General features: G+C 43.9%; 1 pseudogene; it reads left to right on the top strand.

The window, feature by feature from the left end:
* LOC146866276 (alcohol dehydrogenase class-3-like) overlaps window positions 1–16,485 on the top strand; it is a 177,471-nt pseudogene that overhangs the window by 123,371 nt on the left and 37,615 nt on the right.

Genomic DNA, 16,485 nt, shown 5'->3' with positions numbered 1-16,485 from the left:
CTGATGCTAATACTGTATTTAGACACTTATTTGCCCATGTCTTCTTCCATTAAATTTTAGCTATACATATATTACAAATATTTTTTTTTCATAAAGACACATATGTCATCAGCAGAAGATTGCGGTCGCGTGAGTTATAGTTGCCTGCACTAACTATAACGGGGGAATTTCATTGGTTTTTTACGAGTGAAATGTACAGCTAACTATAACGTGTGAAACCTATGGTTTTTTCAGTGAATTTGCAAGGTTTTTTAAATGCTAATTCCTAACTATAATGTGTGTGAAACCTATGGTTTTTTCAGTGAATTTGTACGTTTTTTTAAATGCTAAGTTACTTTACGCCATTCGTGGCGTGCGCGCCCAGTTAACGCAGTTCGTTCCGTGCGCGCACGGTGCGCCCACTTTACGCAGTTAGTGCCGTGCACGCACGGTGGTCACGCGGTGCGCTGCGCGCACCGCGTGCCCACGTTATGCGGCATGGGCCATGTACGCACGATGCGCTTCGCGCACCGTGCGCACATGGGGGACATATTATGCGCATCTTTGTGAAATTTATTCTTTGGTTATTTCTTATCTGTAATAAGCCACATGGGGTGGGGAGGGTGTGGATAATTAAGCCACATGGGGTGGGGAGGGTGTGGATAATTTTTTTTAAAAAATTTTTTTACCGTACGTGTACGGTAAGCGTAATCGGCGATTTTCCGAAAAAAATAAAAAAAAATTTTTGGGCTTGGGGGTTGTTTGGGGACCCCTATATCAATGCTGGGTGGTTAGGATCTCAAGAAACTGCCTCTTTAGACATTTTTTGGCATCGTTTTTGCTGCCCAACTCAGAGAGCGAGAGAGAAAATAGCGGCCGCCGCTTCCTGGTTTCGACCGATTCGAATGTTTACTAAGATCTAACAGCCAATCAAAATCGCGCTCGCGCACGCCACCGTACGCGTACGGTAAGCGCACCGTAAGCGCACCGTAAGCTGGCTCAGATATATATATTGATTTAAAGGCTATTTTCTCTGAATCTACTGAACAGATTTACACCAAACCTACAAATGGCACTTCCTTGACCTGGGGACTACCTCTCTGCCAAATTTCAAGTAATTCTGTTCAGCCGTTCGGGCTGTAGCTGTGTCTAAAGGTCCTATGGAAAAATGCATGGGAAAAACGCGTTTTGGGACCCCCCTTTTATCTCAGCCCCCGCTTGACGAATCCCCCCGAGACTTTCAGGGTAGGAGCGGAGCGTAGCGCCCCACCTATTTTGAAAAATTCGCGAGGATTCGTCGACCGGCGCCAAAGTTATTCAAAATAGAATGTTGTGGATTTCCTATGGAAACGTGGTCCTAACTATAACTACCTACTGGCGACCGCCAGTAGGTAATATATATGTATATATGTATATACACTCACTGAAAAAAACATAGGTTTCAGGGGCGTTATAGTTAGCTAACTATAACTCGCACGCCTGCACTGCTGATGAAGTCACTTATTACATCTCTCATGACATAGTCAGTGACATCTCAAATGGCATCACTGATGACATCATCCAGTGAATGTGTGTTTTTCTGAAAATTAAATATGTTTTATATATGTATATCTCAAGGTCAATGTTAGAATAAATGGGTATATAAGTGTCTAAATGGATGATTTGTTTTTGAAAAATTGATTGTGTAACTGACTGATTAAGTGTATCTTAGTGAATACATTGCTTAGTGAGTAATGTTTAAATATGTAAATATCTGTATCAGTCTCTCGCATGGTGTATAATTGGCTGCATGGGTTGGTGAGTAGCTACATGGGTGTCTATATAGGTTATTAGTTGTTTTTTGAGTATGTCTGAGTGTCTGCATGGTTCGGTGGGGGGTATTACGTAGTGCATAGGTGCATGAATGAGTGACTCACTGTTTTTATGTGTTGAAGACAGCATGTGTGCAGGACTGTATGGGTGGATGAGTGTGCATGGGTGTGTTAGTGAGTGAATGACTGTCTTAATAGTGTCTTTGAGTAACTACATATGTTTTTAACTAGTATATGTGACTATTGGTGTATATATGTGAGTATATGTGAGAGTGAGAGATTGAAAGAGTTCCTGTATGAATAAATATGTGTTTCTATAAGTGATTGTTTAAAAGACTAAGTATGTGCAAGTTTCTGTAGAAGTAAGTGTGGTGGTGTGTGTATAACTGTATATGCAAGTAAATGGATGTTTGATTCTTTATTAGCATGAGTGACTATGTGTGTGAGTAACTCTGGATGAGTGGCGTTGTGTAACAGGATGTATAGGTGTATGAGTACATATGATGAGTGAGTACAGGTGTAGGAGTACATATGATGAGTGAGTACATGTATGAGTGACTGTATAGGACTGTTGGTGAATGAGTGGATGTGTATGTGGATCTTAGAATTACTGAATAGGTTGTTGTAACTGGTATTGGTATGTCCATTGTTTTGAACATTGTAGTTTCTATTTTTGAATGTGTGTATCAAAGGTTATATTGCGGGGAGAGGAGGTCTGCCACTCTATCAGAAGGATGATGTCATCAGTGATGTCATTTGAGATGTCATCAGTGATGTCACTAATATGTTACGTCCTCAGCAGTGCATTGCGGGCGCGCGAGTTATAGTTAGCTGAACTAACTATAATGGGGGAATTTCAATGGTTTTGTACGAGTGAAAAGTCCAGCTAACTAGAAGGTCCCTGAAACCTATGGTTTTGTCAGTGAATTTCAAAGTTTTTTTAAATAATCATTTCTAACTATGCCTACAGAGATAGGACATGTGAAGAAAGAAGAAAAAACGCACAAAAAGAAAAAAAAGAAATGCAGAAAGAAGCAACAGAAGTCCTCAAAGACGAAGAAAAGTGCAGGAGGAAGGATAACGTGCAGGAAGAACAAACCGAAGAGCAGAAAGAAGCCTTGTTGCAAAATCATCCTGTACCCTCAACTCTTTCAGACGGATACTGGTGGTAACTGAGTCTGACTAACCAGTCCTATGCTAAAAGACACTCAGAATACAGTGAAAACACCTACATACACTAGGGAACATTATGCGTTGGGGTCCCCCAGTGATTAGCATGACCTCCTCTGTAAGCCCCTAGTATATAATAGGGCAGGGGATTAAAACTACCTCTTAAAATGCGCCACAGGGCGTGTTTGCACACGTCGCCTCAGGCCCCGTCCTCTTCCTTCCCCACTGTGTAAACATGCCCTGTGGCCGTTTTTTAAGTTGGGAGATTAAGTCCCCTTGAATTCTGAGGGTCTCTAGGGGCAAAATAGCCCACTAGGTACGTCCAGTAAGCTCCATTGCAGAGAGGTGTATAAAGGGGCATGGCCTGCACCACCTCTCTGCAACGCAGAGCAGTGGCGCTTACTGGAAGCACCTGGTGGGCTAGTTGGCCCCCAGGGTCCCTCCGGATTGAAAGGGAATTATTTCCCCAACTTAAAACGCACCACAGGGCGTGTTTGCACACGTCACCTCAGGCCCCGTCCCCTCCCTTCACCACTGTGTAAACACGCCCTGTGGCCGTTCTACGTTGAGAGATTAAGTCCCCTTGAATCCTAAGGGTCCCTAGGGTCAAACTAGCCCACTAGGTACCTCCAGTAAGCGCCACAGAGCTGCACGCAGCTCCCTGGTGCATACTGGAGATACCTTTTGGGCTAGTTGGCCCTCAGGGACTCTCAGTATTGAAGGGGAATTAATTCCCCAACTTACAATTGGCCAGGGGGCGCGTTTGCAGAGTGCTGCAAGGAGGGGGCGTGGCATCAGGTGCGATGCCCGGCTTTTATTTATTTTATTTTTTTTAAGAAAGAGGGCTGTGTGGCCCCCCCTTTTTCTAATTTATTGGCCCTGGGGACCCCATCCCCCAGGGCCTGCACCCTAATATTTTTGGTTTAAAAAAATGTATTTGGAAGGGGCCGAGTGGCCTCCCTCCCAAGTCCTTAATCGGCCCCGGGATCCCCATCCGCCGGGGCTGGCCTTTGTTTTTTATTTAAAAAAAATATGTATTTATAGAATCACGTAGTACATGCTGGACAAACCGTATGTACCCATCACCATGACGATTTGTGTGATATTCATTAAAAGGCGACTATGCATACAATGAATCCACGTGGAATGTATTTACACCGCTAGTGAAGCTCTGACGTGTCTGACGCCCTACCGTGCCTAATCCCGGCGCACCCGCCGGTGGGTACTCTCCAAGTAGACACCCTTGTCGTTTATTTATACTAACATGGTAGCTATTGACGGGCACATTTAATATACACGCACACCAAGCCATTCAAAGGGGATTCGACAAAAATTCGAATAAACTATGCAAGAAACCCCCCTCACGGTTAATAAAACACACATCCACCGCCGGATGTGTAATACTTTTTATTTTACTCTCTGGAAAGGAGACGAACCTCACTTGAGAGTCACAGCGTGCTCCTGGCTGAGCCCAATGCTGTGTTACACCCACCAGTGCCCGCCGAGTGCCACACACCTCTGTGTTGTATTCCACCAGCTAGTGCATATGCTATGACACTCTGTGGCCCATGTGCACTGTAACACCACCCCTTGAATGTCATGCCACACTTGCTTTCGCACGGGTTATATTGCCCCATCTAACGTGCCTTCCTTGATGCCTGTTATAACGCACAGCGCTATGCCATACATATTACAATCTGGGATTCATATCTTTGTCACAGTGCATATGCAACGTTACACTCCCCAGCACATATTTTATATTACAACTTTAGAGACTAGTTAGGTTACACAACACTGTCCTGTGCATATTACACTCCAAGGCGCATATCGCATATCACGCGCTAGTGCCTGTGCTATCTCGCGCTCTCCAATGAATCTGTCATTGCGCACAATGTATTGCATATTATATTTCACGCCCCGGTTCATCTTGTATCACACTTTTTGGTGCATAGTTTATACCATATACTATATCTAGTTTTCATTTTTAATCGTGCTCTCGGGACTATGTTCTATATAACACTGCGTCCACCTACCCTTTTCACGGTCATTACATTTTGCGATGGGGGGTGGAGGATCAGGGGGTGTTTCTGCCAAGTGAGCCCGGAGTCACAGTCACAAACGTCCTCTTCTTCCTGAATAAAAGTGAGATTATGCTGCATACTTGTTCATATTTTAAGTAGTTCGCACAGACACACATTTTAAAAACAATAAAGTTCCTAATACCCACCTTCTCTGAACAGTTAGCTTGCTGCCCCATCCATCTCCTCCCTATCTTCTGTTGTCTGAATCTATGGACTAGCCTCCTCCCTCCTGCCATGCATGGTCTGATGTGCTGCCACTGCCCTCCATTTCGCATGATGTACCAGTCCACTTCCCCTGCCCTCCATTGCCCAATTCAATGGCCCATCATTGACCTCCTGCTTAGCCTCTGTGCTTAGCTTGCTGCCCCTATTCTCCTTCCCCCTGCCCTCTGATGTCTTTGTGCATGCCCCTGTTCCATGGACCTGCCACTCCTATCTATTCTGAGGGTTCTGTTGAGCTGCCACTCCCCTCCCACCTGCCTAGCATTGTCAGATGACTGTAACTTGTCCCTGCCACCTCCACCCTGCCTGTCCACATGCCATGCCCCTATCCCCTTCCTCCTGTCCTCCATGGTCCATTTTACTGCCACACCCTTCTGCCCTCCCTGGTTTGTTGTGCTGCAACTGCTCCTCCTGCCTGCCCCACGCGGTCTGTTGTGAGGCCCCTTCCCCTAAACTCTCTTGTCTGTGCCCAGGTCCTGACCCTCCCTTCTATCCTCCATAGTTGTTTGTGCATGCCCCTGCACCCTCCTTCTTGCCCATCATAGCCATTGTGCTGCCACTAACCCTCCCGCTTGCCATGCATGGACTTCTGTGCTGCCATGGCCCCTCCCACCTTCCCTGTGTGGTCAGCTAGCTGCCCCTGACCCCCTCCTAGTGTGGTCAAATTGTTGCCTCTGCACTCTCCTACCTGCCTTCAATTTTCAGAGTCCGTGCCCCTGGCCTCTGCCTCTCAACAGTATCCTAATGAACAACTAGATTGCTAACAGTCTATATTTATTACAAAAGTGTGGAACGCCTGACGTCGTCTTGATGTAATCAAAACTGTAATACCTAGAGCATTTCCTTTAGAAATTACATATATGAGAGGGTCTTATTTGCATCAAAATTATGGTTAGTGCTCTAAAAAACTAAAATGAGGACATATTTTCTGAGTTTTCATATAGCGACAAAGAACTTTTAAATTATTTGTAATCTTTGTTTTTTTTTATCCAGTTGACCACTTGATTAAATGTTGCACTTAGGGGAGAGGATGTGGTGTTACTTCCAGAGCTGCAGACTTTGCAACTGGGGAACCAGGTTGGAGTTGCTGCTTCAGCTCAACATTCTGTGATTCTGGTCAAATCATTTAATCTCCCCATGTCTACAACCAAAACGAATTTGATCTTGTGTGATGTAACCAATGCTCATGTAAAGCACTCCAATACCTGACAAGTCTGCACTATATAAAACTGCAAATACACAAAAAATAAGTGTTTTGCACACTTCTGTCATTGGGCTACATTTGGGTGATATTTGGGCTGCGTTTGGGCTCTTTTGTCTCTGGTGGCCATCTTGGGAGATTTGTTTGCTTTGAAGTTTCCTAATTTCCTCATTTACTGCTGTCTCCTCAGTAGGAAATACTTTCAGTTTTTTACTTTGGTTCCATCAAGAAGGCATTCAGATGTCACACATTTGCCATAAATTCTGAATGTTAGCACTCTAGTTGCTCATTAGATCACTTTAGTAAAGCCACTGCTCACCAGGGATGTCTGCTGCTGGTATTCAAAGTGCATGTTTCAGTCTGCATGTCAGAATTTTTTTATGAAATGGAGAATTTGAGAAGTCAACATGTGCCCTAATTTTTCTTTATGCAGCACTAATCATAATTTCTATGGCAAAATGAACCCCCTCATTTTGCTTCTTTTTAAATTAAATGTTTTAAGAGTTGCCACTTTATTCGAATCAAGATGGATTCAGGTGTGCAGTATGTTTGTCATAAGTAGGACTGTTAGCGCTCTAGTTGTTCTTTAGAACACTCTGGGAAGCTGCAGTAGAACACAAAGGAATCGACAGTCTCTGCCCTTGGTGGATGTACATGTTTTACTGAGAATGTCAGACTTCATTCTCACATGACTGAGAAAGATAATGTGAATTTACAGAAAATATGCTCTGTTTAGCTTATAGATCACTTTCCAAACCTCTGTGGGAAAAGCATGAGAAGATTGTTTTCTCTCAAACATGATTCATGATATCACAGCAGAAGGCTTTTTCACATGGTAAAATCAGCTTAGAACACACCACAATTCCTAAAATGAGTATGGTACCATCAACAAATGATTTATAATTAAACTAAAGTCTTAAAACCTTCAATTAACTGCAATGCTTTTAAATGAGGTGCCATCATGTATATTGGTCCCAAGATGGCTGCCAACACTACTGACAGATCTCACGATGAGATGTGTGGTTAGGCTCTGCCCAGATATATCTATCTTTTTAACTCTAATTTTCTCAGGAACTACTGAACGGATTTACACCATCTAAGCAAAAGGCACGAGTCTGAACTGAGGACTACCTCTTTGCCAAATTTGGTGTAATTCCGTTCAGCAGTTCGGGCTGTAGCTGCGTCAACAGGTCCTATGGGAAAATGCATGGGGAAAACGTGTTTTGGGACCCCCCTTTTTTCTCGGCCCCCGCTTGACGAATCACCGTGAAATTTTCAGGATAGGAGCGGACCGGAGCTGGCCAATAGTTTGGAAAATTTCGCGAAGATTCGTCAATCGGCGCCAACGTTATTCTAAATAGAATGTTGCAGATTTCCTATGGAAAATAGGTCCTAACTATATCTACCTACTGGTGACTGCCAGTAGGTATTATTTATGTACATTTGTGATTACATATTGCCTGTGATGTGCATATGGTTATGTTTGTGATGATGATATCACTAGTATTGTTATGGAGTTACTGCTCTCTACTCTGATTCAGGCATGTGAATCTATGAAAGATACCCCAATACTGGAGAAGAACAAAAGTTACTTACCTGTAATCTGTGGTTCTCCAGTATTGGTATCTTTCATAGATTCACATGCAACCCACCCACCTCTCCTTAGAGGATCTTCTCTGTTAGCTCTGGATCGCACTTGTGCTAGAAAATCTGAGAGCCTGAGCCTCTGAGGAGAACATTCTGGGTGGTGGTGTCGCCCGATTGGCTGTAGTTTGGACCATATATAATGACTTGTACGAGTCATGAAAGTGGAGGATTTTTTCCCTTTTGTTTTCTGGCTACTTTACTTCCTGGTTCTAGGTTACCCATGATATGGTTTCTATATGCATATATATTGCTGTTTGTATGTACCGTGGGACTCCCACTCCGACAATGGGGAATGATTCAAGCATGTGAACCTATGAAAGATACCAATACTGGGGAACCACAGATTACAGGTAAGTAACTTTTGTTTTTCATAGGTATTGCCCCCATCCCTGCTGCAATTTAGGATAGAGCTACACACACCCTTCAAATAACTATTAAAAAAGCAGAAATTGTTAACTTCCAATCTCACAACCAAGCCAGTCATCCACTTGCTTGTTTACTATATATTTGCCTTTGGTTCTGTACAGTGCTGCACTGCCTTTCAGCCAGGCGTGCACTATATAAATAGCACATACTTTATTATTATTATTTGGTTTTTGGATATCAGGCACGACTCTTTCAAAGAAGTATCTCATCTCTGCACTGCACAAGAGAAGAAAAGAGAGAAGTCCAAAGCAACAAAGTTTTAAGCCGTTTCTTAAAGGAGGGGAAATCTAGGCAAGCACTAAGGCTAAGAGGACGTTTTTCCCAATGATGAGGGGGTGGGGGGGCTGCGTAAGAGCAAGAACTCCCAAATCTTGAGGTACAGATACGCGGGATTTCCAAAAGCACTTTGTCCGAAGATCTCGGATATCTTGAGTATAGTCTAAGACTAATAAGCTGGCCGAGACTTAAGAAGAGCTTTGTGTCAGACAACAAAGTTTAAAGACCACACACTTCCTAATAGGCAGCAAATAAAGTTTTCTAAGGATCGGAGACGAAGGCAAGCAAGATAGGTTACAGATTAGCCGTATGGCACTGTTCTGGACCACCCGTAGTTTGGGCAATAGAGTTGTTTACTGAGGTCAATGGGGCATTCCCATAGTCCAGGCGACTGAGAGCCTAGACAAGAATCTTCCTAGCTGTGCCTTCAAGTCACTGAAGTCTAATTAAAATAGCAATGGGGTAACCCAGTATCCCTCAGAACCTGGGCAATTGTATACAAAGGTAACAGTTGGTTCTGTCGGGTATGGATAATTTCTTTAAACTATTGAAGCATTCCTTGAATTGTTTACAAGGGAAAGCAATTTAATCACAAAAAAACACACAGTGAGACCATAAAGGGTATTCAAGGTTTTATAAATTACTTCATTTATAAATACCCAAATTGAATTGCATGGCTGTCAAAATACGAAAACAAATAAAGAATTTTTTTGTGACAAAGTGACATATGGTGCTCAGTGACGTGGTGGTGGTGCGTAATATATACAAAGTGACTGTGAGAATTTCGACGATTCAAAAAGGCCAGAAAAACAGGTAATCGAATAGGTCTGCAGGTTGAGTGAATAAGTCTTTATGCAGAGTCTTTCAACTGATCCGGGGGGTGTTTGTTGACGTTTCAACCCTGGAAGCGCACTACTTTCTAGTCAATGCGGGTCTTCATCAGGACATAGAAAGGAGGTGACCGCCTGTAGAATGGTAAAGTGTATGGTCAGGTGTATGTAATGGGGATACTGGGACTATTCCAGCATACAAGGTGAAAAATCACCTAAGAAGGCCCAATGTTGCTTATAGGACGTGTTCAAAACTCTTCGTTTGGTAAATGTTCAAACAGGAGCAAGATTCTCCTGTACCACATTAATTCTATGAGAAAGGAGGGAGTGGAAAGTAATCACTAATTGCCCTTTGGTTGCTCTGTTGGATAGTTAACACGGGGGTTCGTTAGCCTTCTCCGTGCACGGACAGAGAAGTGATTAACACGTCTGGAGGAAACGGGACTGTTAGACCTGGCACCATTGGCGAGAGTCTCCCTTCCATTTTTTCGCTGTGTCTCCTCTGTTTTTGCTGGTTATAGATGCTCTGGGCGCTGTGCCACTGCCATTCAGTGCCACAGCGCGAATGCTCCCTTTGTAAAGATGACATATGAATTGGTACATCCATGATTGGCTTATTTGGTTTACCTGTTAGTCCCTAGTAGCGTGGCCTGTGTGTGCCCAGTGCTGGTAAACCGAATGCTGCGGGTGGGCCTGCAGCACTGGTTTGTGCCACCCACAGAAGCAGCTTGTAAAGTGTTTCAGACCTGCCACTGCAGTGTCTGCTTGCAGTCCAGAACTGCCATCTTGGCTGTGAAGTGCACCCACTTCCCAGCCCCTAAACCTTCCCTTGGCATCTTGTAAGCCCCCCTTATAATAGGGCGCATTGTATGTGTAAGGTAGGACATGCCCTGATGTATGTAGCATGTCCTAGTAGTGAATTACACCCCATTTCGTTTTTCACTACTGTAAGGCTACCTGTTCTCCATAGGCCAGAATGGGAGGTCTGGGCTATTACATTCTATAGTCCTAACTGACCCACAGAACATGGTAGAAAAACGAATCTAGTATGCCTGAGCTCAGAATATTAAAATACATCTTTTAGTGAAGGTTATTTTTATATTCTGTGTTTGAAACTACCACTTTTAGAGTATAGGTACTTTCTTGCCTAAGCCTTCCAGTTTGCTCTGCTATGATGTGTATTGGCTGTCTGGTTTTGGAGGGACAGGGCAGGCTGAGTCAGACCTGGGTTGAATAGAGCGACCTGCCTTGGTGTGAGGGGAGGGGTAGCTCCTGCACTTGAATAGGACTGTGCCTGGCAAGGTGAACGCTGGCTCCACCTCCCACTGTGCGTCTGAGGCAGACCCCCTCTTTCTGAAAGGAAGGATGCAGCCTGATCAACAAAGTGCTCCAGGGCTGGGCAGAACTGGTTCTGGCTGGGTTCAGAGACTTGGGACCCCTAAGAGCAAAGACTTTGGGGGTATAAATATTTGTGCACAAACCCCTACAATTGGTATTGCTCCTGGATAACAAGAAGAACCTCTGTCCGTGGGACTACAAGAATCTGCAGGAGATGGACTGTCCTTGTGCCTTGTGTGCTGTTTCTGGCACTGGCCTGCAGCTGTTACTACTGGACTTCAGGAAGAGGAAAAGAACTTTGATTGGACTTTTATTTTTGTGCTACAGCAATCACCCAAGGGCTAGGAGAGAGCTAGCCTCCTGCTGGAGTCTCAGGCACATCAGACTCCACCATCAGCCTCCTGTGTCCTCCCAGCGAGGATTTCTATCTGCAGGTGAGGCTCCTGTGTGTTCCAGGGCCTCTAGTTCTACTGCTGAGAAGAGCGCTGAAAATCGTCACTAACCTCCGTTAGCGAGCCGCTGCAGCTGGTGAGCGTGAGAAAGATCGCCGCTCCGCTGTCGCCGAGTGCTCGCTAACCCCGAAGATCGTCGCAGCACCTGTCTGCGGGCCTGAAAACGCCCGCTATCCGAAGATCATCGCAGTACCTGTCTGCGGGCCTGAAAACGCCCGCTATCTGGAAATCATCGCAACCGGATCATCGCAGCGCGGACGCCGAGCGTTCGCCAGTTTCCCCGCATCGAATCCGGATCGTCGCTCCCTCGCGGAGCGCCATCTTTGTCAACGCAGCAAGATCGCACACGCAACAGGCTCGGTGCATCATCCTCCCTTCGCGGCAAGGATTTCATCGCATCACCGGCTTAGCGTGAGGAAGTTTGTCGCTTTTGTCCTGCCCGCAACCCAGCGCATCATCCTCCCTCGCGGTAAGGATTCAACGCATTGCTGGTTAGCGTGAGGAAATTGATCGCTACAACGCCTTAGCGACATTTTTGTTGCTTTGCTCCAGGAACCAGATACTTTGTGAGTAAAAGGGTCGCAGAGACCCCTGCCTTGAACTAAACATCATTTTGCGCATCCTGAACTATTTTTCCTTGCAGCATTTCTAAAGTAATTATATTTTTATAGTATTGTGGATTTTTACTGTTACTGGTCTTGTGATTAAGTCTATATAAAAATACCTATTTTTCATAACTACTTGAGTGGTGTCCATTTGTAGTGTTCCTCATTGTATTACTGTGTATGGTCATAAATGCTTCACACACTGCCTCTGAGATAAGCCTAGCTGCTCGTGCTACGTTACCACAGGGTTGAGCAGGGGTTGTCAAAGGGTGTAGGCTGCTTACTCTGACTTAGGAAGAAGGGTCCCTACTTGGACAGTGGCCAGCCATTGCCAACTAGAGACCCCCATTTCTAACAGGGACTAACGCCTGCGCCCCTCCATTAGTATCCTGAGACTTTTAAGAAACCCGACTGAAGAATTAGAATACAACCACATTTCAACACTGGGTGAGTCCATATTAGCGTATAGCTAAGCACCTACCTGATCCAACAGAGCAACCAAAGGGCAATTAGTGATTACTTTCCACTCCCGCCTTTCTCATAGAATTAATGTGGTACAGGAGAATCTTGCTCCTGTTTGAACATTTACCAAACGAAGAGTTTTGAACACGTCCTATAAGCAACATTGGGCCTTCTTAGGTGAGTTTTCACCTTGTATGCTGGAATAGTCCCAGTATCCCCATTACATACACCTGACCATACACTTTACCATTCTACAGGCTGTCACCTCCTTTCTATGTCCTGATGAAGACCCGCATTGACTAGACAGTAGTGCGCTTCCAGGGTTGAAACGTCGACAAACACCCCCCGGATCAGTTGAAAGACTCTGCATAAAGACTTATTCACTCAACCTGCAGACCTATTCGATTACCTGTTTTTCTGGCCTTTTTGAATCGTCGAAATTCTCACAGTCACTTTGTATATATTACGCACCACCACCACGTCACTGAGCACCATATGTCACTTTGTCACAAAAAAATTCTTTATTTGTTTTCGTATTTTGACAGCCATGCAATTCAATTTGGGTATTTATAAATGAAGTAATTTATAAAACCTTGAATACCCTTTATGGTCTCATTGTGTGTATTTTTTGTGATTAAATTGCTTTCCCTTGGTAACAATTCAAGGAATGCTTCAATAGTTTAAAGAAATTATCCATACCCGACAGAACCAACTGTTACCTTTGTATTCAAGTCACTGAAGGGCTTTATTTAAAAATAATTTTTAAAAAGCCTCATAGAGGCGAAACAGATGCCAAAGGTAGAGCTAACTTGATCTTTCATGAAAAGAGTTTAATCCAACTTCACACTGAGATTTTTTTACTACCTGCAGGAGCTGAGCAGAGTTGCACGGACCACCAGTCAGCTGACTAAATCTGTTGCTTTGCAAAAAAGCATGATCTCTGTGTTGTCGCTGTTTATTTGGAGACAGTTATTACTCATCCAAGCAGTGACTTTCGTCATGCATTTTGCAAATTTACTCTTCTCTTTGTGTGAATCATTACCAAAGGAGAATAGTATTTGAGTATCATCTGTGTATATGACAATCTCCACACCACAGGCTCTAACGATTCTGGCTAATGGCACCGCATAGAAGTTAAACAAAGTAGGACTCTGGCATGATCCCTGGGGTACTCCCTTGTTCATATACATCAGTCTAGACTTGTAAGAATTCAAGTAGACTTGTTGCGTTCGATGGGCGAGGCAGTCCATGAGCCAATGTAGCGCCCTACCATGTAGCCCAGCCTACCTACTTAAGTATGTACCAGAGTGTATGTACCAGAGTTGGGTCATCCTGCTTCCCAAATTAACCTTGGACAAGTGGTGCCACTTGGCCAATCTTGCTTGCTTTGGGGGACTCCAGTACCTGAAGATCTCTGGTCATTTGGTCAAATAGCTACCAAGTTGCAGCTGCCAAGTCACACAATCTGCATATTTCCTTTGGTGGTATTCCATACCACAGGAGGTTAAACCCAACCCCTCGAGCATTTAACTTGCATCGCAAGGCAGCGAGAGTGCCTTCTTTGGTTGATGAATATGCAAGCAAGCGTGCTTCAGTACAATTTCATTGCGATCAACCCCCATTTCCCATCAAGAGATTTTTCAGCTTTGACACCCCTTTTGACTGAAGGCTCATGTCCGAGTGTCAGCCATACTTGTTAGGAAGATGAGAGCGGTAATAGCCACACAAAACGAGCCAACCGAAAACCCAGCCATGAGATGCCCTCACCTTTGGTTTGCGTGGCAGCTTGTACTTCTCCCTCAATCGCGGCTACGGAGTGTTCATCTGTCCTGTATGTTGTAAGTTTTGAGTAGAGTTGGCCAAGAAATGTGATTCCTGAGCTGAGCGTTTACAGGCAGAATATTTTGGATTTAAAAATAGAATTATTTGGCGTATATCTGGACAAAGAGGGAAAAAAAATCCTTTGCTGTGTTTGCTCCCAAATAAATACACACAGTGCAGAAACAAGTATCTACTAACAAATTACTGCTTTTAAATTCAACCTGCCACACTGTAAGTCTTTAGTCCCAGGCCTAACCCATAGCCATTATGACATTACTTAATTTTCTTTAAATACTGTCGCTTTGTGGGCTAGAACTCTGGTTGTTTTGAAAGTATCTGTGTCAGCTCTCCCTTATCTGTCCTCTTCAGCACTAAGAGTAGCTTGCTCTGCTGCTGCTGCCTGTCTTACATGTGTACAGAGACTCGCTCTGCCTGTGTGATATGTTGGTGAAACATGACTCCCTTTTTCCTACTGAAAAGATGCAGCGTTCGGTTTTGTTAACTTTTCCTTTGGTTTGAGCTGAAAACCAGCCTCTTAATTTGCTGTCACCATTTTGTGATAGTTGATATTTTCTACCATCCTTACTGATTAATAATCAACAGTCCTTATTTCCCAGAATACCATTCTCCTGAGGAACCTGGGGACTAGAGCGTGGAATCTCCTTCCCAGACATCTAAGGTTCATTGATTCAGAACCTCTTCAAGAAAACAACTGGAAACCTGGATCTTTGCAGCTTCTGATTCTTTATGCTATTCTCTTGTATAGGGAGCTTTGCTTATGTTCATCTATGCTCTATCCGCTGTGAACTTTATTTTTATTGCCGCTCAGGGCCAGGATGCTCCAATCGTAGACAGTTGCGCTTTACAAATGCAAGATTCATTCATTCATTTATTCGACAATGTCGCTGTTGTAGGTACCTAGAATTGTCATTTTCTTTCCCTTTTTTTTAGCATAGTCTATTGCTGTTTAGCATAAAGTTTAAACTCTGGTTACATCCCCATATTGTTTGCCCAAACCAGCTGCATTTTCTTAGTGAACTGTTCAGCTCTGAATTATGTAATCGGCCCAGCCCATTCTAGTTAAGTTAAACATTAATGTCTGCATGCCGGTTATAAAAGAAGTACTTCATTTTATGGTCGTGGAGTTCTTCTTCTCTGCGTGACATCCTTTGTGTTCTGCCAGTTTTTGCATTTCTAGGGAGTGGAAGTAACTTTCTTATTTTCCCTTTTTGCTTGTTAGAACTTTATTTACTCACCATGCCGAAAACTTAAGGTAACTTCCATTTCTTGCAGATTGTTGCCACTACTGTATGCCACACTGGCGCCTACACTCTGAGTGATGCTGACCCTGAAGGCTGCTGACCCTGAAGGCTGCTTTCCAGTGATCCTGGGTCACGAAGGAGCTGGAATTGTAGAGAGTGTTGGAGAAGGAGTGACTCGGCTGATTTGGCCCACTACGGAAATGTTGTTCCCCGCATGCTGCAGGAGGACCAAGACCGCCGCGTTTGATATATAAGTGAGGATGTATTCTCTTTTCTCCTGAATACGCGCCATTGAGCGCTACTCCCTTGGAGATTGGACAAAACTCTAAAAATTATCCTTTCATATTCTGAACTACAATTCAAGTGAAGTTGGATGACGTCTTGTTTGCCTACCCCTCAGCTGTATCTATTTGAATGTCTCGACTCTTTGTTTAGCCTTTTTTTCAACCGATCCTCTTACTGTTGCGGATTCACTTAGATGCTCCATATTCAGGCGCATCTATTCTTGTGTCGCACAACTAATTTGACTACCCTGATGAAGGTGTGACACATATTGGGTTAGACACTGAAACGAGCGTTGGCGCTTGAGAATCTTGTGCCTCCGTTTGTTTCCACCTTCTATAACAAGACACATGAACGACCATTTACTACTTGATGCCTATCTTGTACCATGAATGTGAACCAATTTGAGTCCTGACCATATCACAAATCGTTAATTCCTCTTGTGTGGAGAGTGTATGCGTATGGCTGCATTTGTGGTTAGTATGTATTGAGTGTGTGAATGTGGGACCTTGTGTATATTTATGTACATTGAAACGTTATCCTGTCACATGTCACTTTTATGAATTCTGATGAAATACTAGAAATAATTAAAAAAAAATTCCCATTCGTTTGAGGGAATT

The sequence above is a fragment of the Triturus cristatus genome, chromosome 2_1, assembly GCF_964204655.1.
Source record: "Triturus cristatus chromosome 2_1, aTriCri1.1, whole genome shotgun sequence".
Taxonomy (NCBI): Eukaryota; Metazoa; Chordata; class Amphibia; order Caudata; family Salamandridae; genus Triturus; species Triturus cristatus.
The sequence above is the reverse complement of the archived record's forward strand: the minus strand, read 5'-3'. Positions and strand labels throughout refer to the sequence as shown.